Source organism: Amblyomma americanum, chromosome 3 (genome assembly GCF_052857255.1).
Source record: "Amblyomma americanum isolate KBUSLIRL-KWMA chromosome 3, ASM5285725v1, whole genome shotgun sequence".
In the NCBI taxonomy this organism is placed as follows: domain Eukaryota; kingdom Metazoa; phylum Arthropoda; class Arachnida; order Ixodida; family Ixodidae; genus Amblyomma; species Amblyomma americanum.
The window spans coordinates 109,752,228-109,775,280 of NC_135499.1; the positions used below are offsets into that span (position 1 = coordinate 109,752,228).

Below are 23,053 nucleotides of genomic sequence, written 5' to 3' on the forward strand. Positions count from 1 at the left end.
GCGCGCAAGACGGCGAAAACGCCGCCTATGCCGCCGTGAGGACCGCCCTGTGCTAGCACACTCCGGATCAAACCGCAGTTGTGAGGTAAGCGCCATGCCCCCGGTCTTCTTTCCCACCTAGCTATGATGACTATGGATAAGTCCATTCGCGTGGCAACATTGAATGTCCGAGGGCTTGCCTCAAGCAGGAATCAGAGTCAACTGTACCGCCTGTTAAGCGACTTTGACCTTGACATTCTAGCAGTGCAGGAGACGAAAGTCGAGGGCGACGTGGAAACCGGGGGCATGGTGCAGCAATTCGTAGCGCGATACTGTGCTATTGTGAGCCATTCCGTGGGATATTCTTCAGGCTGCGCATTGTTGGTCCGACATAGTCTAGGAGCTAAAATAGAAGCCGTCACGTCATGCACGTCAGGACGGTTTATTGTATGTGATTTCTTGTTATCGTCCTTGGAGTGGCGTGTCATCTGTTTGTATGCGCCGACTGTTGCCGGGGAAAGGTGCAGGTTTTTTGAACAGCTAAAACAGTATACCCAGTGTAATAGGTTGGTCATTCTTATTGGCGATTTCAACTGCGTTCTTTCATCCCGGGACAAAACTAGCACCCGACCGTACAAGGATGCAAGCACGACTGCCCTAAATGAAATAATAGGGAACAGTAGTTTGGCGGATGTGGCTGAATGCATTGGTGGTGGAAGAATAACACCCATTTTCAGGCTTCGAGCCACGCTCGTTTGGATAGAGCATACGTAAGCCTTGATTTGGTACCCTTTTGCAGGGAGTACCGAGTGAGCGCTGTTTCATTTACTGATCACTGCTTAGTCAGTTTTCTAGTAGCAAGCACGAAAGAAATGAAAAGAAGCTTCGAGTGGCAGTTATGGAAATTGAATTCAAAATTACTTGATGATGAAATTTTTATGGCAGACGTGACGACGCAAGTTGATGCAATGAAACATATGGGTAATACGACGTACAGAGAAAAATGGGAGAACTTCAAGCAGACAGTTAAAATGAAAGCATTGGAGCGGGCGAGCGCTATACGCAGACAAAAGGGGGCAGAGGAAAAAACGATGCGCAGAAACTTGGAAAAATTGATCAGTGAAGAGTGTAGTAGACCCGGCATGTTCATGGACGATATTCGCGCACTAAAGCATAAAATAGAACAGTTCGACATCGAAAGGTACCACGGTGCTCTGGTGCGAGCGAGAGCTGAAAAGCTGATAGCGGGGGAAGTTCCATCAAAAAGAGCGTTGGGCGCAGAAAAGTGGTACGCGCGGCGCAATCAGATAGTGGAAATTGAAGTTGGTGGAAAAGTTAGTGACACAGCAGAAGATATTGAGCGCGCTTTCTTCGAGCACTACAGTGGGTTATTTGCCAACTGTTCAGTTGACATTGATAGTTTCAAGAAGGACTTCCTTTTGTTGATGCCCAGCCTAGACGACAGTACGAAGGAATTATTGGAGGCAGCTATCTCAGTAGAGGAGGTGAAAAACGCTATTGAAAGCTTGCAGCCGGGGAAGTCTCCGGGCCCGGATGGTCTGACCTCAGCCATTTATAAACGTCTAAAAAGAACAATTTCACCAGTTTTAGCTGCTGTCTATAATGAGGCATTCGATCTCAATGTACCGCCGCCTTCCTTCACATCCTCCCATACTGTTCTTATACCGAAATCAGAAGACCCCTCTGTATTGCGCAGAGTAACTTCTTACCGTCCAATTTGCCTCACAAATGGAGACTATAAGATAATGATGAAAATTTTGGCTAAGCGATTGCAGACAGTCATTACTGACCTGGTGGGGCCGCATCAAACGTGCGGTATTAAAGGCTGATCTATTTTCTCAAATATACATGTAGCGCGTAGTATCCTTGAGTGCTGCGACGCAATGGGCACACAAGTGGCAATGATCCAAATTGATCTGGAGAAAGCTTTCGATAGGGTGCCTCATGAAATTCTTCTGTGCATTCTAGATCATGTGAATGTGGGTAGAATTATTCGAGGCGGGGTCGCCATGGCGTACCAGGATTGCACGACAAGTCTAATTGTCAACAAGGTTGTGGGTACACGCATTCCAGTCAAACGCTCGGTGCGCCAGGGTTGCCCTCTTTCGCCACTGTTGTTTTGTTTGTATATAGAGTCATTTTGTTTGAGCGTGATACAGAGCGATTGTATGCGCGGTTTTAAACTACATCAGTTAGAAGTCCGACTGTTGGCTTATGCGGATGATATAGCCATCTTTTATAATGATTACGACAGTGTAACACAGGCTGTTAAGTGTGTTAAATGTTTTTGTGCGGCCAGTGGCAGCGCGGTAAACTGGAGTAAGTGCCTGGGATTCTGGCACGGGGATTGGCCGGAGGCCCCAGACACTTTTGCCAACATGAGTTTTACTACGACTCCTGTTAAATACTTGGGAGTTCCTCTTGAGTGTTACAAAGACAGCGAGGCCTACTGGAGGAGTGAAGTGGAAAAAATGAGGGAAAGAGTGAATAAATGGAATGGATGGAATTGGTCAATGTTCTCGAGAGCCACAATTTGCAACATATTTTTAGTGAGCAAACTTTGGTATGTCCTTCAAGTCTTGCATTGCTCCAGGGTTCATATCCAAAAATTTCATCGTGTGTTTGCAGTGTTCGTGTGGGCATCTTCCTGGGAAAGATCAAGCCGCACCAATTTATTTCTACGAGTTCGAAATGGAGGACTCAGTTTGTCACATTTGTTTTTGAGACAGGTTGTCAATCGGTATTTATTTCTTCGGGACGTTAAGCACCCGTTTCTACACACTGTCTGTCAACTTCGCCTGGGGAAGCACTTGCCTAATATGGTTGTCTCTGCTGGCAGTATGCCCGGTGGAGTGCATGGTTTTCTACGCGAAGTTGTGGTTTCATGTAGGTTTTTGATGGCGCGGTTTTCACTCCAATACCTGAGTGAAGTCAACCGGAAAAAACTGTATAAAGACCTCTGTAGTGTGGTTCTCCTCGTGCCTTTATATCGGTCCCTTTACAGGGAAGGCATAGGTAATAAGGTACTAAAGCGTGTTAAGGCAATGTTAGTCCCGTCTGGTGTTAAGACTTTCTTTTTCTAATTACACACTGGAACTCTGACTGTCAAGCCGTGGATGGCTGAAAAAGGTTTTTTTGTTCCCTGGGGTACTCACTGTATAATATGCAGAAAGGAGCAGACAATTGAGCATGTGTTCCTTGAATGCTGGGATGCTGTGTTCCTTTGGGATGTGCTTCAGCGCACAATCAAAAAAGAATTTCCGCTTTATGGGTACGGAATTCGCTACTTGCCAATTGAAAGTGATGACGGTACCCCATTTGATTTGATCATGCTAATAGCCCTACACAGTATTTGGAAATGCAGAATGGCAGTAAGGCACGCCGATCTCGATGCAAGACCGGCCCGTCAATATTTCAAAGAAAGCATAAGCAACTTTGTTCAGGAGAAAAAGATGCTGGAATGTAGTCCAGAGTGGCTGTCACGTGTTGAGTTATTATTGGCGATGAAGGAATTTTAGCATGAACGTGACCGCACAAGCTGAGCGGCCGTTGTTTTAACAAAGATGTTGATTGTGTTTTAGTGCTTATGTATGAATATGTGCTTTTTTTTTTCATGTGGGTCAAAATACCGGCAATAAAGAAAAAAAAAAGCAGAGTGGCGCAGTGGAAGCGTGCTGGGCCCATAACCCAGACGTCCGCGGATCGAAACCACGCTCTGCTATAGTTTTGTTTCTTTTCTTCTCTCCTTTTTTTCACCATAAATATTCTATCTGTACTACAATTTGCCTTCAAATATAGGCTACTTTACTGGAAAACGAGAATGGCGGCCAGGCACGCCGACGCAAATGTGCGACCAGTGAGAGAAAACTTTATAGAAAGTGCAGTTTTCCTGAGAGATGTTCTCCGCAGTCAACCCCAGCCGCCGGACTGGGTGGCAGTTATGGATGAACTGATTAACATGAAAAAGTTTTAACCCATTGTCTCGGCAAAAGTGTGGCTAGAGATTTTTATGTATTGTTTACCGGTAATGAAGAAAAAAAAAAAGCAGAGTGGCGCAGTGGAAGCGTGCTGGGCCCATAACCCAGAGGTCCGTGGATCGAAACCACGCTCTGCTATAGTATTGTTTTTTTCTTCTCTCCTTTTTTTCACCATAAATATTCTATCTGTACTACAATTTGCCTTCAAATATAGGCTACTTTACTGCGCAGCGAAACCAGCAGAGTGGCGCATTGTTTTATACAAAAAATCGCTAGAAAAACGCGTTGAAAGAATCCTAACACTTGCTACAATCTCTTTGTAGTAACCAAAAATTCCACCCGAGAGCTCTGCTGTGGTAAAAACAAACTCGGGCAGCAATCGCCGCAGCCTCACCTGACACGCGGTGCGCAAGAACGGGTCTGAGACGTCGCGAAAAAACAAAAAGCGGTTCACCAGCTGCCTTAAAAAGAGGTGCCCTAGCCCCAACCTACCATCTTTTACCCGCCGGAACAGGTTCGTTCGGCTGCAACGTTCCCACTCGGAAACCCATATATAGACGGCAAAAATCCGGTGTATCTTCTGAATGCGCACCCGAGAGCAATGCAAAACCTGCATCACATACCAGAGCTTGCTAATAAAAAACAGGTTGCAGACTGTAGCTCTGGCGGAAATGGAGAGATTGGTGCCTTTCCATTTTTCAGCTCTGTCACGTGATTCTTTCGTTTGCTGTTTCCAATACTCCTCGCTTTCGCGATAAGCATCGAGCAGAACGCCCAAATACTTGCCGGGGGTCGTCGCCCACGATACGTTGCCAAAATGGTCCGGGTGGGATGGCCACCATCCATGCCAGAGTCCGAGGCATTTGGACCAATTAATCCCGCTACCGGTGACTTCGCTGAACTCGCGTACACACCCGACAGCTTCGCTTATGCTCCCCTGATCAACCGTGATTACAGCGACGTCGTCAGCATACGCCACCAGCTTAACTTCAGCAGATTGCAATCGAAACCCATTAATGCTATTGTTTTCTATTATTTTCCTACAGAGCGTTTCGATGTAAATACAAAAAAGAAAAAAGTTGTACCATGATCTTTGTGATATTGTTTTCCCAGAGCCTATGTACAGGGCCTTGTACAGTGTTGGTCCGGGAGCTGATGTTTTAAAAAGGGTGAAGAAAATGCGGGTGCCACCAGGAGTAAAGACCTTTTTTAAATTATACACCGGGACACTCCCAGTTAAAAAGTTTTTGGAGGGAAAGGATTTCTTTTTACCGTGGGGATCGAACTGCTTAATTTGTAAACAGCCCGAAACAATAGACCATGTTTTTTTGCATTGCTGGGAAGCGGTTTATTTTTGGGATGTGTTACAACGGACAATAAAGAAAGAGCTACCACTTGACGCGCAGGGAATTTGTTATTTAAGCACAGACAATGAGGATGGGGTACCATTTGATCTCATAATGCTCTTGGGCCTCCACTGTATATGGCGCTCCAGAATGGCAGGCTATTATTGTGACAAAGACGCACGACCTGCCCGAATTTATTTTCGGGAAAGAATGGACTGCTTTCTGGCCATCCAGAAAGCAGCTGCGGAGCCTCTCGAGTGGCTCTCGAGGCTAGAGCCGCTCTGTATGCTTCGTGAATTTTAGAATGACGAAGCCAGACCCATGCTGGCTGACCACGACAGTGTCTTATGTACATAGTGTTTTGTGTGGTTTTTGTTGACTGTTTTTTGGTTAAATGTTATGAGCCAAAGCCAGGCAATAAAGAAGAAAAAAGCAGAGTGGCGCAGTGGAAGCGTGCTGGGCCCATAACCCAGAGGTCCGTGGATCGAAACCACGCTCTGCTATTGTTTTGGTTTTTTTTCTTCTGTCCTTTTATTTCAACATAAATATTCAATCTGCACTACAATTTGCCTTCAAATATAGGCTACTTTACTGCGCAGCCAAACCAGCAGAGTGGCGCAGTGTCTTTCTACTTCCGGCAACCGTTCGGTGCGGACGCAGAATCATGAGCTCCGGCGGAGCGGCGATAGCGGCCCTTGCTGGCCGCGGAAACAGGTTTGCTGCCGACGCAGATAAGGAATACGAGATTGCTCTGCCTACTCTGCCAACAGGACGTGTTGTGCTTAACACGGTGTTTCTGCATGGTGATGTGCGAGCGAGGCCCTACAGGGTGGAAGATTTTCGGGACGCCCTCGCCAACGCTGGTTCGCTGTAGTCGAGGGTTTGACGGCATACCGTCTGGTCAGGAATCATGTTGATGCAGATTGCTGGTCACTGGCCAAAGTCAAAAGATGATAAGACGTTTCGGGAGCACTACGGCTCCCTTGTTCACTATGAAGCAATCGGCGCACGGATTCGTCCTTTTGTAGCACCCAGTAGCGTTTTTAATGATTTAGCATAGATAGGATGTAGAGTTCCGTCGTTCCTGTTTAATGTGTTAGACGATGTCTGTATGATAAGGGACTCAAGATTCTGCCGTGCTGATGTGTTCTTTTCTGTTGTCAATATCTTTACTTGATCCCAGTTAATCTCGTGGCCGGATTCTTGCACATGCTCGGCGATGCCGTTAGATGCCGCTTTCCGGTTTCGGACGTCGTTCTGGTGCTCTCTCAGGCGTCTCCTGAAGTCCTTTGTTTCACCGATATATATTGATGAGCAATCGGCGCAGTCTATCTCATATACAACACCTGGAAATCTTTCACGAGGGAGCTTGTCCTTCACGTTCACCAGTTCTGTTCGGACCTTGCCAGCGGGGACGTGCGCGATGTTGACGCCATGCTTGCGGAAAATACGTGCAAGCGCTTCGCTAATTCCCGCCACGTATGGGACAGCAGCTCGTTTTTCTTTTGTTTTTTCTCTGCTCTCGCGTTCTTCGGAGGTAGGCTGATTCGCTGTCATTCTTCTTTCGGTGTTCCTGATGAAGGAAAGAGGGTAGCCGTTTCTTCGAAGATCCGACTCTATTCTTTTCATTTCGCTCCTTTAGATCGGCATGTTGACTGCAGACCTGTCTGGCACGGTTGATCAGGGAGACAACTACAGACCGTTTGTGAGCGACTGGGTGCACAGAACTGAAATTTAAATATCTTCCAGTGTGCGTAGGTTTGCGGTAAACATTAAATACGAGGCCAGTAGGAGTACGGGTTACCGTGGTGTCCAGGAATGGGAGGCAGCCGTCGGTTTCTTCCTCAAAAGTGAACTTGATTGAGGGTTCAATGGAGTTCAGGTGGTCTAGAAAAAGGGCCATGTGCTTGCGCTCTAGGACACAGAAACAGTCGTCCACATACCTTAGAAATATTTTTGGTCGCGGCTGGAAAGTGGTTAGGGCTTTGTTTTCGATGACTTTCATCGTGATGTTCGCCGCCGTCACCGAGATTGCTGCGCCCATTGCTGTTCCGAAGGTCTGTTGGTAAAAGGTGCCATTGTAAGTAAAATAGGTGTTAGCGAGACAGAAGCGCAATAGCTCGCAAAGCTCTGCTGCGTCGAAAGGGGTCCGATCTTGCCATGAGTCCTCATCTTCGAGACGTTGCCTGCAAGCTTCAAGCTGGTGGTTCGTTCAAGCTGGTACCTGCAAGCTGGTTCGCTCCCCGACGTCGTGGCGTTGGGGGCGTATCAGATAATCATGTGTGGGCGGTGACGCTCAGCAGAGCTGAAGCCACGAAAAAGCTTGCTGCGTTGAAGGAGCTACAAGTGAAAGGACGCCGGTGCATCATTTTCGACCCGGAGGATCAACAGGTAAAGCTGCGCCTGCATTGGATGCTGCACGGTGTGGCCGACGAAGACATCCGGACTGCTTTCGCGGCGTGCGGAAACGTGACGGAGGTGACGCGGGAGCGTTGGCGCGTCCAAGGGATGAAGGAGAAAGGCTCAACCACCAGGACCGTGCTACTCAAGTTGAAGCCGGGAATGAAGGTGGATGATTTGCCACAGCAGTTGCGAGTAGCCGGTGAGCTGGCCCTCGTGGTTGTGCCCGGGCGACCGATGCAGTGCTTGCGTTGTCACGGCACGGGCCACGTTCTCCGCGACTGCAAGGTGCCCAGGTGTTCCCAGTGCCGGCGCTATGGACACGCGGACTGCGTCCGTACCTACGCGTCGGCTACCGGTCTCAGAAAGGCGAATGACACCACGGAACTCATGGACGTCGCCGAGGCGGAGGAAGCAGCGACTGGCACGGACGAGGCGGGCAAGTCGGCTTCGCCGCTTGCCACGTGTGTGAGCTCCGGGGATAGCAGCAAGGCGGCCGACGAACCAGCGAACCAACCGCCGACGGCAGACTCCCTCGGTGCCGATAACGTGACAGCTGGGAACGGGGCTAGCCCAACAGAGCCCGAGGCCGTCCAGTCAAACGACCCGAACAAGGACGACCACGGGAAGAGCGGCGCTTGCACAACAAGCGTCACGCCCCCCGTCACCACCCCGGCGAAGCGTCCCCACGACCAGACCAGCCCCGAAGGGGACAAGGTGGTAGCGCCCGGCGTCGAAGAACCCCCGGCGAAGACCTCTCAATCCCGGCGTCCGAAGTTCCGGCCGCGCCCGAACCTTTCGGATGACAAGCGGGCCGGCGGCAAGGCACTCCTCGAGCAGGCCTATGTTCTTCCGCCGGATGATACCGGCGTTAACAGTGCCGTCTAGCCGCGCGCTAGACGTGGGAGGTAAGCACCATGCTGTTGGGTCCTTCCTTTTAAGTTAAAATGGCTCCCGCCTCCGCCTTTAAAGTCGCTATGCTAAATGTCCGGGGCCTGGCGACCAGGAAAAAACAAGGCCAGGTGTATCGACTTATTACGGAGCTTGAGATAGATGTATTGGCCGTGCAAGCGACGAAAGTGGACGGCAACGAAAGAACCGACAGCATGGTGCGACGTTTCACGGCTGGATTTTTTGCTGTCGTCAGTCATGCAGTGGGGACATGGGCTGGTTGCGTGCTCTTTGTAAAGAAGATCCCGGGGCTAGAGGTGCAAGCTTATTTTTCGTGCGTGTCTGGCCGGTGTATTGTCCTTGAGTTTTCACTGAATAGCATTGAGTGGCGCATTGTTGTCGTGTATGCACCGAATGGGGTAGAGGAAAGAGTTGCTTTTTTCCAAAGCCTCCAAGAGCGCGTTCGCACGGGGAGGCAGCTCATCGTCTTAGGCGTCTTCAATTGTGTCCTAAATGCGCGCGATAAGTCAAGCATCTGTGGGTTCCGAGACAGGAGCACTGAAGTGTTGATCAGAATTATTGATAACGGGAACCTCGAGGATGTGGTTGAATGGCTTGAGGGTGCGCGGGCAGTGAAGTTCACCCATTTTCAGGGCTCAAGCCATGCACGGCTGGACCGCATTTATACATCAGTTGACCTTGCCCCTGTATGCAGCCGGTACAAAGTTGTGGGAGTGTCCTTCTCAGACCACTGTTTAGTTGAGTGCTGCCTCGGAAGAGTGAAGCGAAGCAAGGCATTTTCATGGGATATGTTGAAGCTAAACAACACGCTTCTTCGCGACGATATGTACTACCGAGCAGTAAAGGATGAAATAGGGAAAATAAACCCGTGCAAGAACCTGAAATTTTGGCAACAGTGGGAGCTAAGCAAAGAATCTTTAAAAATCAAAGCAATAGAAAGGGCCACTTGTATCCGGTATAAGGAAAAACAAGAAGAAGATGAGTTAAGGGCACTGCCGCAAATGTTGCTGAAGCAGGAATGCAAAGCGCCTGGGCAATGGATAGAAGATGTCAGGAAAACCAAGCAAAAGATAGAGCTCATGGATGAACGGCGTTTTCGCGGAGCACTGGTGAGGGCGAGGGCGGAAGACACAGCTGCTGGCGAAGCGCCATCAAAACGTGCTCTCGGTCTAGAAAAAACCCACGCTGAAAGTAATCACATCGATAAAATAGAATGGGGGGGTATCTTATCGGCAGACACTGACCACATCGAAGCAGCCTTTAAAGAATTCTACGAGAAGCTTTTTTCACGGCATCTGGTAGACGCAGTCGGATTTAAGCATCAGTTTCTTGGGGCAATGCCACGGCTGGACGAAGAAAAGAAAACGAAAGTGGAACTAGCAATACCTGAAAACGAAGTAGCGTAGCGATAGATGAATTAAACCTCGGGAAATCACCAGGACCATATGGATTCAGTGCGGCATTTTATAAAGAATTTAAGCATGAAATTTCTCCGGTGCTGTGTACAATGTTTAATGAAGCCTATAGAATAAACTTTTTGCCTCCGTCTTTTGGGACTTCCCATACAGTACTCATTCCGAAAACTGATGATATAGAGAAATTGCAATCTGTTACCGCATATCGACCAATAGCACTAACTAATGTGGACTAGAAAATCTTTATGAAGGTATTGGCGCGAAGACTGCAAACAGTGATATCGGATATTGTTGGACCTCACCAGACATGCGGAATAAAAGGGCGATCGATTTTTTCCAACATTCACAAAGCGCGCAGTGTACTTGAAAGCTGCGATGATATTAATGGGCGAGTGGCCATGCTTCAGATTGATCTAGAAAAAGCTTTTGATTGTGTTCCTCAAGAAATCTTGTTTTCCGTTTTAGACCATGTGAATGTCGGTTCAGTTATTCACGAGGGTGTAGCCCTGGCGTAACGAAACTGCACGACAGGATTGATCGTTAACAAGTGTCTGGGGGCTCCCATTACCGTGCAGCATTCGGTGCGTCAGGGCTGCCCCATCAGCCCTCTTATTTTGTATTTACATGGAAACACTGTGTAGAAAAATAATAGAAAACAATAGCATTAATGGGTTTCGATTGCAATCTGCTGAAGTTAAGCTGCTGGCGTATGCTGACGACGTTGCTGTATTCACGGTTGATCAGGGGAGCATAAGCGAAGCTGTCGGGTGTGTAGGCGAGTTCAGCGAAGTCACCGGTAGCGGGGTTAATTGGTCCAAATGACTCGGACTCTGGCATGGATGGTGGCCGTCCCACCCGGACCATTTCGCCAACGTACCGTGGGCGATGACCCCGGGCAAGTATTTGGGCGTTCCGCTCGATGCTTATCGCGAAAGCGAGCTGTATTGGAAACAGCAAACGAAAGAAGCACGTGACAGAGCTGAAAAATGGAAAGGCACCAATCTCTCAATTTTCGCCAAAGCTACAGTCTGCAATCTTTTTTTGATTAGCAAGCTCTGGTATGTCATGCAAGTTTTTGCTCCCCGCAGGGGGGCGCCAGCAGCTTGCAGGCGTCGCGACGGTGATTGGCGACACCGCGGGATCCCGAGCATCCGCAGGGACATCCCCGCAAGGGGATGATGGTGAACTGTGCATCACCACGGACCCGAGCACCCACGCTTCGCCGTGCGTGGCATCGCCGTGACCGGGGAAAAGGGGATGCTGGTGGTTGAGCCGATGCCGAGCGTTTGGACCTTTAAGGCCCCTCGGCGGAAGCAACACACCACTTTGGCCCCAGCTTCACGTAGACGGCACCTCCGGCCTGACCCGACCGGGGGAAATCGGCAGTCGCATTTTCCTATCCTCCACTCTGTCTTTCACTTTCCTATCTCTTTCTCACAACTCTCCTATCTCCTACTCACTTCTTAGTTTTTTTCACTTTTAATAGGCGGCGAGGGTTAACCTTGTGCGGCCAACCACCCTGAGTTGTGTCGGATTTGGTTATAGTTGAGGTGTACAGCTGGCGTGGGCAGGACTTGCGTTCAAGTTCCAGTCCCGTCCCCTTGTTGGACTCCATGGTGGGTGGCTGGCACCATGACTGAAAAACTTCATTTTTTATGGCTCCCCCATTTCAAAACCCGATCGCTCTCTCAAGAGAGGGCGGAACGAAGCAGCAGACTTTTTTTCAAAAAAGAAACCGACATTGACATTCACCAAGTTCTATGTTATCCACAGCGAAAGTAATGAAAAACAAGCAAGAATAATTTCTCCGTCCCTTGTGTCTAAATGCCTAACAGATACCCTGGGCCCTGGCTACAAGGTTTCTAAAATGGCCAGCGGAGACTTATTGTTAGAACTCCTTGACAACACCCAGAACTCGAAAATCGCAAACATTGCATCCATCGGAGAAACCCCAGTTTCCATAACAGCGCACCGGTCCCTAAACTCAGTCCGTGGAGTCATCTCTGAAAACGACTTCATACACCTAACCGAGAAAGAATTGCTGGAAGGCCTGTCTGACCAAAATGTCACAGATGTGTACAGAATCAAAATCCGGAAAGACAATAAAGAAATAGAGACAAAACACTTGGTCCTAACATTCAATACAAGTACATTACCCGAAACCATCGATGTAGGATACTTAAACGTAAATGTCAGGCACTACATTCCAAACCCACGAAGTTGCTTCAACTGTCAAAGGTTTCGCCACGGCTCACAGAGCTGCCGCGGCCGCAAAACGTGCGCAAAATGTGCTTCCAAGGATCACATTTCTGAGGAATGTGACGCAGCCCTGCGCTGCGCTAACTGCGAAGGAGAACATGCTGCATACTCCAGGGCCTGTCCGTCCTGGAAGAAGGAAAAAGAGATTATCACGATAAAAACCAAGGAAAACATTTCATTTAGAGAAGCAAGAAGGCGGTTTGCCGTTACCAACCAGTTCTCCTTCACAGCAAAATCCAGCTTTGCTGATGTGGCGCGCAGGGGCGGTGCACCACACAGCACCCCGGTCGCTGCCGAGGCCACTTCCATCGAGCCAATGGCAGGACCATTCACGCCCCACGCAGGGTAAGCGAAAGCTGCCCTGCCAGTGTCAAAGCAGGGAGCGCCGGTCCATGCGTCGGCATCCCGCAGGACTTCCCCCTACCGGGGGAGGACTGAAACCCACAAACCCGCGGCTTCCTCGCGGTCCTCCAGCGCTTCTCGTGAGGCGATGGATATAACTGCCACTCCGCCTCCACTACAGAGGCGGAACAGCTCTCTTGAGCGGAAAAAAGACAGGCCCCTAATAACGGGCCCACTACTTAAGTAAATCCCCTTTCATTTCCTCTCAAAAACATAAACATGGCTTTTTTAATCCATTGGAATTGTAGAGGACTTATGCGGAATTACAGCGACATAACACATATTTCAGGGTCAATGTTACCCACAGCTTTATGTCTTCAGGAGACCAATCTTGGTCCACAACATGTACATATCCTGAAACATTATAAAACTCATAGACGCGATCGAGAGCAGGCAAATCGGCTATCGGGAGGCTTCGCGATAGTCGTTCAAAGCAGTGTCCCTGCTCAAGAAATTAAACTGAAAACAAAACTTGAGGCGGTTTGTGTCAGTATCGTAAGCTAGAAAACACTAACAATCTGTTCCGTATACATTCCTCCACATTTTACGTTAACACTCCATGATCTACAGCAACTGATCAGAGAACTTCCGGAGCCATATCTGTTACTTGGGGATTTAAATGTTCACTGCTCCCTGTTGGGAAGCGAACGCTGTGACGCTAGAGGTCAAATAATCGAATATTGTATCCTGACGAATAATGTATGTCTTTTAAATACGAAAAATGCCACATACTGTTCCCCAACATCTGGGAAAATGAGCAGTTTAGGCCTGTCTTTTTGTTCACCTTCTGTTTTTAGCGATTTTAAGTGGTACGTTTTAGACAACCCGTTTGGGAGTGATCACCTACCAGTTTTTATAAGCCTATCATCCTCACCTGCAGTCATCCCTACCAGACCACGGCGATGGAAGCTACATCTTGCTGATTGGGCGTTGTTTAGAGAAAAGGCCAGATTAGAGGACATTTACTCAGAAACACTTAGCATAGATGAAATCAATGAAATTCTCACAAAGTGTATCATCGATGCTGCACGGCTAGCTATTCCCCTGTCCACAGGCGTGGTGCGCCAGAACCACAAGGTATGGTGGACGCGAGAATGTTGGGAAGCCAAAAAACAACAAAATAAGGCCTGGGGTGTATTTCGTAGGTATCCAACTCACGAAAATCTAATAGCTTTCAAAAAGGCAAAAGCTAAAGCCCGATATATATGGCGGAACGCGGAAAAAATGTCTTGGCAAAATTATGTGTCTCCCATAAACAGCTCGGTAACATCAAAAAAACTGTGGGAGCAGGTCAGAAATGTAAATGGCAGCTATTCCCCATTCACCCTTCCTCTGCTGATGGATCCTGGTATTCAGACAAGTATTAAAGAACAAGCAGACATTTTGGGGCAACATTTTTTTATAGTTTCTAGTTCTTCCCACTATACACAGTCATTCTTAAAATACAAAAACACAGTCGAAAAACAAAGACTCCCTACGACAGGCAGCACAAACGAGCCTTACAATAATTTGATTACACTTCAAGAAATACAGAGAGTACTGTCTATAGGTAAACAAACTGCACCAGGCCCCGACGAAATTCATTATGAAATGCTGTCCCATCTATCTGAGCAATCTGTAAAAGTTCTGTTAAAATATTTTAACAAAATATGGGTCGTAGGGAAAATACCAGCTGCTTGGAAAAAGGCCATTATTGTTCCATTTCTAAAACCAGGAAAGCCACCAACCTCCCCTAACAGTTACAGGCCTATAACCTTTACAAGCTGTCTTGCCAAATCTTTTGAGAGTGTTATAAATATTAGATTAATGTTTATTCTAGAATCCCGAGAGCTTCTTGATGTCCACCAATGTGGTTTTAAAAAAACATTTTCCACAGTCGACCATTTAGTCCGCCTGGAAAACACAATCCGAGAGGCCTTTATACACAGACAACACTGCCTTTCAGGTTTTTTCGATATGGAGAAGGCATATGACACGACCTGGAATTTCGGGATTCTTCGCGACCTGGCAGAGCTTGGTATCCGCGGGAGGATTCTGAAATATTTGAGCGACTTTTTATCCAACCGTTCTTTCCAAGTTCGTCTCGGCGCAACCCTCTAAAATAATTTTACTCAGGAAAACGGCATTCCTCAGGGATGCATTTTAAGTACTACATTGTTCATAGTAAAAATGAATTCTTTAACCAGTAAAATTCCACAGTCCAATATGTACTCGGTCTACGTTGATGACCTTCAAATTGTGTGCACATCTTCTAGCCTGGCAACTTGTGAGAGACAACTACAACTCACAATAAACAAATTAGCACTTTGGGCAGACAGAAATGGATTTAGGTTTTCTCCACACAAAATTGTTGCGGTTCTTTTCTCGCTGCAGAGAGGACTGCAGATTGATCCCACCCTCCACTTGAACGACGCCACACTTCCAGTAAAACAAGAACACAAATTTTTAGGCTTAACTTTTAACAAAAAGCTAACGTTTCTACCACATATAAACACCCTAAACAAGAAAGCCACCCAATCCCTGAATATAGTCAAAGTACTCTCTCGGAAGCGTTGGGGATCCGATAGGAGGTGCCTATTGCACATCTATCGCTCTCTAGTACGCTCTTCGTTAGACTATGAATCCACAGTGTATGGGTCTGCGAGGCCATCATACCTTAAAAAGCTAGATCCAGTACAAAACCTCGTGTTGCGCCTTTCAACTGGTGCTTACAGAACATCACCCATAAAGAGCCTTCACGTAGAAGCAAATGAACCGACCCTCACCAACAGGAGAACAATGCTTACCTGTGCATACGTACTGAAAATAAGGTCGCTACCGAAACATCTTTGTTACACCATAGTTACAAAATGCCCATCCAGAACACTGTTCACCAACAAACCTCAAGCTGTAAAACCATTGCTCCTCCGCTTTGAAGAAATATGCCAAGATATAAACATACTAGATGCACTTCCTGGTGTTGCCCAGAGACCCGATAGGTTGCCACCTTGGTACTTGTTTCCTGGTGTATGCGATTTCGCACTGACACACATTCAAAAAAGACATACCCCACTGGAATATATACAGCAAGAGTTTCTTGGTGTAAGTGAAAAATACAAGAATTGCACAGATTTCTACACAGATGGCTCTAAGACAGCACTCTATGTAGGGAGCGCGATAGTGCAAGGGAAATGGGAAAAAGTAGTCAGGCTGCCTCAGTGCGCTTCAATCTTTACAGCAGAATGCTACGCCATTGCTCTTGCTGTAGAACAAATATCGAAGAAAAACATACAGAACAGTGTTATCTACAGTAACTCTCTCAGCGTAATTACAGCAATAAACGCCAGAAATGCAACTGAACCCTTAATAGGAAACATAATACATAATGTTATACGAGCTTATTCACAAGGACATACAATAAAGTTTTGCTGGGTTCCCAGTCACGTGGGCATCAGCGGAAATGAGAGGGCTGATGCAAGCGGCGCACTTGCCCTTAACGCAAAATTAAAACCAGTAAACATACCGCATAAGGACTGCATCAAGTCAGTCCAGAATAAATTGAGAGAAAAATGGCAGGCCTCTTGGGACAACGAGGTTAACAACAAGCTGCACTTTGTAAAACACGTCCTTGGTGAATGGAAGACCTGTAGGCACCAGGAACGATTTATTGAAGTAATTTTATGTCGTCTCCGCATTGGACATACACACATTACACATAATTTCTTACTAACCAAACAAGACAAACCTCGTTGTGAAAGATGTGGAGACGAACTAACAATAAACCATGTTTTATTCTCTTGTGCAAAACTCGAAAAACTAAGAAATAAGCACTTTACGAAGTTTTATAATGAATACATTCCTTTACACCCAGCGCTGCTTTTAGGCGAAAATGCCATTGTTAACATATCTTCCGTTTTTAGCTTTTTAAAAGAAGCAGATGTTCTTCAGAAACTGTAAACTTTGATCCACAGCTTTGCTTTAAAATAAGATGCATTTCAGCCATTTTATCATTCCATGAGAAGAGGGCTGAGGTAGTTATTTGAATGGTTGGGAGCCTCAGGATCCTTGCCCAGCCAAGGATGGCTACTGAGGTTATCTGACCTTCTTGAAAGCGTTTATTTTTAGCCATTTATAAAATTTCTTCTTTCTCTTATTACTACCAGACCGAAATAGCAATTTAAGTCCTCTACACAACCATGTTTCCTCCCCCCTACAGAAAAGTGTTCATATACCTTGAGCCTGGCGCATGATAGCCTTAGCTGCTTATGTGCCATTAAACCCAACACAACACAACACAACACGCAAGTTTTGCATTGCTCTTGGGTGAACATTCAAAAGCTACACCGGATTTTTGCCGTCTTTATATGGGGTTCCGAATGGGAACGTTGCAGCCGAACGAACCTTTTCCGGCGGGTAAAAGGCGGGGGCCTGGGGCTAGGGACCTCTTTTTAGGCAGCTGGTGAACCGTTTTTTGTTTTTTCGCGATGTCTCAGACCCGTTCCTGCGCACCGTGTGCCAGGTGAGGCTGCGGCGATTGCTGCCCGAGTTTGTTGTTTCCACAGAACAGGTCGCGGGTGGAATTTTCGGTTACTACAAAGAGATTGTAGCAAGTGTTAGATTTCTTTCAGCGCGTTTTTCCAGCGATTATTTGTATAAAACTAAAAGAAAAAGTTGTATCACGATCTTTGTGATATTGTTTTTCCAGAGCCCATGTACAGGGCCTTGTACAGTGGAGGTCCGGGAGCTGATGTTTTAAAAAGGGTGAAGAAAATGCAGGTGCCACCAGGAGTAAAGACCTTCTTTTTTAAGTTACACACCGGGACACTGCCAGTTAAATAGTTTTTGGAGGGAAAGGTTTTCTTTTTACCGTAGGGATCGAACTGCTTAATTTGTAAACAGCCCGAAACAATAGACCATGTTTTTTTGCATTGCTGGGAAGGGGTTTATTTCTGGGATGTGCTACAAAGGACAATAAAGAAAGAGCTACCACTTGACGCGCAGGGAATTCGTTATATAAGCACTGACAATGAGGATGGGGTACCATTTGATCTCATAATGCTCTTGGGCCTCCACTGTATATGGCGCTCCAGAATGGCAGGGTATTATTGTGACAAAGACGCACGACCTGCCCGAATTTATTTTCGGAAAAAAATGGACTGCTTTCTGGCCATCCAGAAAGCCGCTGCGGAGCCTACAGAGTGGCTCTCGAGGCTAGAGCCGCTCCGTATGCTTCGTGAATTTTAGAATGACGAAGCCAGACTCATGCTGGCTGACCACGACAGTGTCTTATGTACATAGTGTTTTGTGTGGTTTTTGTTGAGTGTTTTTGGTTAAATGTTATGAGCCAAAGGCAGGCGATAAAAAAAAAGCAGAGTGGCGCAGTGGAAGCGTGCTGGGCCCATAACCCAGAGGTCCGTGGATCGAAACCACGCTCTGCTATAGTTTTGGTTTTTTTTCTTCTGTCCTTTTTTCTCAACATACATATTCAATCTGTACTACAATTTGCCTTCAAATATAGGCTACTTTACTGCGCAGCACAACCAGCAGAGTGGCGCAGTGGCACGTGTGTGAGCTCCGGGGATAGCACCAAGGCGGCCGACGAACCAGCGAGCGAACCGCCGACGGTAGACTGCCCCCGCTTCGCTAACGAGACGTCAGGGAACGGGGCCTGCCCAACAGAGCCCGAGGACGTCGAGGCAAAAGAACCGAGCGAGGACATCCACGAGAAGAGCGGCGCCCGTGCAACTAGCGTCACGCCCCCCGTCACCATACCGGCGAAGCGTCCCCACGACCAGACCAGCCCCGAAGGGGACAACGTGGTAGCGCCCGGCGTCAAGGAACCCCCGGCAAAGTCTTCTCAATCCCGGCGTCCGAAGTTCCGGCCGCGCCCGAACCTTTCGGATGACAAGCGGGCCGGCGGCAAGGTACTCCTCGAGCAGGCCGATGCTCTTCCGCCGGATGATACCGGCGGCAACAGTGGCGTCTAGCCGCGCGCTAGACGTGGGAGGTAAGCGCCATGCTGTTGGGTCCTTCCTTTTGAGGTAAAATGGCTCACGCCTCCGCCTTTAAAGTCGCTACGCTGAATGTCCAAGGCCTGGCGACTAAGAAAAAACAAGGTCAGGTGTATCGACTTATTACGGAGCGCGAGATCGATATATTGGCCGTGCAAGAGACGAAAGTGGACGGCAAGGAAGAAACCGACAGCATGGTGCGACGTTTCAAGACTAGATTTTTTGCTGTCGTCAGTCATGCAGTGGGCACATCGGCTGGTTGCGTGCTCTTTGTAAATAAGATCCCGGGGCTAGAGGTGCAAGCATATTTTTCGTGTGTGTCTGGCCGGTGTATTGTCCTTGACGTTTCCCTGAATAGCATTGAGTGGCGCATTGTTGTCGTGTATGCACCGAATGCGGTAGAGGAAAGAGTTGCTTTTTTCCAAAGCCTCCAAGAGCACGTTTGCACGGAGAGGAAGATCATCGTCTTAGGCGACTTCAATTGTGTCCTAAATGCGCGCGATAAGTCAAGCATCCGGAGGTTCCGAGACCGAAGCACTGAAGTGTTGATCAGAATTATTGATAACGGAAACCTCGAGGATGTGGCTGAATGTCTTGAGGGTGTGCGGGCAGTGAAGTTCACCCATTTTCAGGGCTAAAGCCATGCACGGCTGGACCGCATTTATACATCAGTTGACCTTGCCACTGTATGCAGCCAGTACAAAGTTGTGGGAGTCTCCTTCTCAGACCACTGTTTAGTTGAGTGCTTCCTCGGAAGTGTCAAGCGAAGCAAGGCATTTTCATGGCAAATGTGGAAGCTAAACAACACGCTTCTTCGCGACGATGTCTACTACCGAGCAGTAAAGGAAGAAATAGAGAAAATAAACCCGTGCAAGAACCTGAAGGTATGGCAACAGTGGGAGCTAATCAAAGAATCTTTAAAAATCAAAGCAATAGAAAGGGCCACTTGTATCCGGTATAAGGAAAACCAAGACGAAGCTGAGTTAAGGGCACTACTGCAAACGTTGCTTAAGCAGGAATGCAAAGCGCCTGGGAAATGGATAGAAGATGTCAGGAAAACCAAGAAAAAGATAGAGCTTATGGAAGAACGGCGTTATCGCGGAGCACTGGTGAGGGCGAGGGCAGAAGACACAGCTGCTGGCGAAGCGCCATCAAAACGTCCTCTTGGTTTAGAAAAAGCCCACGCTGAAAGTAATCACATCGATAAAATAGAATGGGGGGTATCTTATCAGCAGACACTGACCACATTGAAGCAGCCTTTACACAATTCTACCAGAGGCTTTTTTCGTGGCATCCGGCAGACGCAGTTGCATTTAAGCATCAGTTTCTTGGTGCAATGCCACGGCTGGACGAAGAAAGGAAAAAGAAAATGGAACTAGCAATAACTGAAAACGAAGTAGGGCACGCAATAGATGAATAAACCTCGGAAAATCACCAGGACCAGATGGATACAGTGCGGCATTTTATAAAGAATTTAAGCAAGAAATTGCCCCGGTGCTGTGTACAATGTTTAACGAAGCCTATGGGATAAACTTTTTGCCTCAGTCTTTTGTTACTTCCCATACAGTACTGATACCGAAAACTGATGATATAGAGAAATTACAATCTGTTACCGCATATCGACCAATAGCACTCACTAATGTCGACTACAAAATCTTTGTGAAGGTATTGGCGCGAAGACTGCAAACAGTGATATCGGATATTGTTGGACCTCACCAGACATGCGGAGTAAAAGGGCGATCGATTTTTTCCAACTTTCACAAAGCGCGCAGTGTACTTGAAAGCTGCGATGATATTAATGGGCGAGTGGCCATGCTTCAGATTTATCTCGAAAAAGCTTTTGATTGTGTTCCTCATGAAACCTTGTTTTCCGTATTAGACCATGTGAATGTCGGTTCAGTTATTCGCGAGGGTGTAGCCCTGGCGTATCGAAACTGCACGACAAGATTGATCGTTAACAAGTGTCTGGTGGCTCCCATTAGCGTGCAGCGTTCGGTGCGTCAGGGTTGCCCCCTCAGCCCTCTTTTATTTTGTATTTACATAGAAACACTGTGTAGGAAAATAATAGCAAACAATAGCATTAATGGGTTTCGATTGCAATCTGCTGAAGTTAAGCTGCTGGCGTATGCTGACGACGTTGCTGTATTCACGGTTGATCAGGGGAGCATAAGCGATGCTGTCGGGTGTGTACGCGAGTTCAGCGAAGTCACCGGTAGCGGTGTTAATTGGTCCAAATGCCTCGGACTCTGGCATCGATGGTGGCCATCCCACCCGGACCATTTCGCCAACGTACCGTGGGCGACGACCCCGGGCAAGTATTTGGGCGTTCCGCTCGATGCTTATCGCGAAAGCGAGCTGTATTGGAGACAGCAAACGAAAGAAGCACGTGACAGAGCTGAAAAATGGAAAGGCACCAATCTCTCAATTTTCGCCAAAGCTACAGTCTGCAATCTTTTTTTTATTAGCAAGCTCAGGAACGTCATGCAAGTTTTGCATTGCTCTCGGGTGAACATTCAAAAGCTGCACCGGATTTTTGCCGCCTTTATATGGGCTTCCGAATGGGAACGTTGCAGCCGAACGAACCTTTTCCAGCGGGTAAAAGACGGGGGCCTGGGGCTAGGGCACCTCTTTTTAAGGCAGCTGGTGAACCGTTTTTTGGTTTTTTCGCGATGTCTCAGACCCGTTCCTGCGCACCGTGTGCCAGGTGAGGCTGCGGCGATTGCTGCCCGAGTTTGTTGTTTCCACAGAAGAGGTTGCGGGTGGAATTTTTGGTTACTACAAAGAGATTGTAGCAAGTGTTAGGTTTCTTTCAGCGCGTTTTTCCAGCGATTATTTGTATAAAACTAAAAGAAAAAAGTTGTACCACGATCTTTGTGATATTGTTTTTCCAGAGCCCATGTACAGGGCCTTGTGCAGTGGAGGTCCGGGAGCTGATGTTTTAAAAAGGGTGAAGAAAATGCAGGTGCCACCAGGAGTAAAGACCTTCTTTTTAAATTACACACCGGGACACTGCCAGTTAAAAAGTTTTTGGAGGGAAAGGATTTCTTTTTACCTTGGGGATCGAACTGCTTAATTTGTAAACAGCCCGAAACAATAGACCATGTTTTTTGCATTGCTGGGAAGGGGTTTATTTTTGGGATGTGCTACAAAGGACAATAACGTAAGAGCTACCACTTGACGCCAGGGAATTCGTTATTTAAGCAGTGACAATGAGGATGGGGTACCATTTGATCTCATAATGCTCTTGGGCCTCCACTGTATATGGCGCTCCAGAATGGCAGGCTATTATTGTGACAAAGACGCACGACCTGCCCGAATTTATTTTCGGGAAAGAATGGACTGCTTTCTGGCCATCCAGAAAGCAGCTGCGGAGTCTCCCGAGTGGCTGTCGAGGCTAGAGCCGCTCTGTATGCTTCGTGAATTTTAGAATGACGAAGCCAAACTCATGCTGGCTGACCACGACAGTGTCTTATGTACATATTGTTTTGTGTGGTTTTTGTTGAGTGTTTTTTGGTTAAATGTTATGAGCCAAAGCCAGGCAATAAATAAAAAAAAGCAGAGTGGCGCAGTGGAAGCGTGCTGGGCCCATAACCCAGAGGTCCGTGGATCGAAACCACGCTCTGCTATAGTTTTGTTTTTTTTTCTCTCCCTTTTTTTCAACAGGAAGATTCAATCTATGCCACAATTTTCTTGACACCGCAGCACAGTAGCCTGGTACCGCTTTTCAGATGCATCCTGCGGTGGGAAGAAAATTACACATTATCAGTTGCAAGTGGGCGGTTCATTATACATGGTGTTTCACCTATGATTTTACAAAATTTCTAAAAAAGGCTTTCTGAGTTTGAAGAGCCCTTTTTTGACATAGCATTTTCAGGGGTGAAGTAGAGCAGAAGACAGCTAAAATGTGCTAACTAGCAGCCTGGTTAACTAATATTGAATACTTAATATTTTAACTATTACAATTAGGCTCCATAATTACTGAAAGGTGTATAGCCCATCGCAAGTATAGCGCATCCTTGGATTATATATGCATTGTGAACCAAAAATAAACCAATAAAAAAAGTAATATCCATATCAGTTTTCAGAATTTCAAAAACACGGTTACCCTCGGCGCTGTGACCCAACCAATTTCGGCTAAATCGCGCCAAAATGCACGCGCGTTCGAGAAGCTTGCAAGGAATGCAACCTCTGCAGTGCACGGAACTCTTCGGAATATCCAACATTTGTTAGACCACAGCGCCGAAGCTAATTGCGTTTTTGAAATTCTAAAAACTCATATGGATATTGCTTACGGTGGGCTACACACCTCTCAGTACTGAAGTAGCCTAACAGAAATAGTTAAAAAGATACAA

The 23,053-nt window shown here is 47.2% G+C and overlaps 4 non-coding genes and 1 pseudogene across 4 annotated transcripts; all 5 read left to right on the forward strand.

Annotated features, from left to right (window-relative positions):
* Window positions 1-18,677, forward strand: part of LOC144123988 (uncharacterized) — a 42,385-nt pseudogene extending 23,708 nt beyond the window's left edge.
* TRNAM-CAU (transfer RNA methionine (anticodon CAU)) lies at window positions 4,044-4,115 on the forward strand. Its single transcript has one exon. It is a non-coding gene; the product is annotated as a tRNA-Met (tRNA).
* Window positions 5,755-5,826, forward strand: TRNAM-CAU (transfer RNA methionine (anticodon CAU)). Its single transcript has one exon. It is a non-coding gene; the product is annotated as a tRNA-Met (tRNA).
* Window positions 18,058-18,129, forward strand: TRNAM-CAU (transfer RNA methionine (anticodon CAU)). Its single transcript has one exon. It is a non-coding gene; the product is annotated as a tRNA-Met (tRNA).
* A 3,578-nt stretch (window positions 18,678-22,255) lies between the features above and the next one.
* On the forward strand, window positions 22,256-22,327 carry TRNAM-CAU (transfer RNA methionine (anticodon CAU)). The gene has a single exon. It is a non-coding gene; the product is annotated as a tRNA-Met (tRNA).
* The last annotated feature ends 726 nt before the right edge of the window (window positions 22,328-23,053 follow it).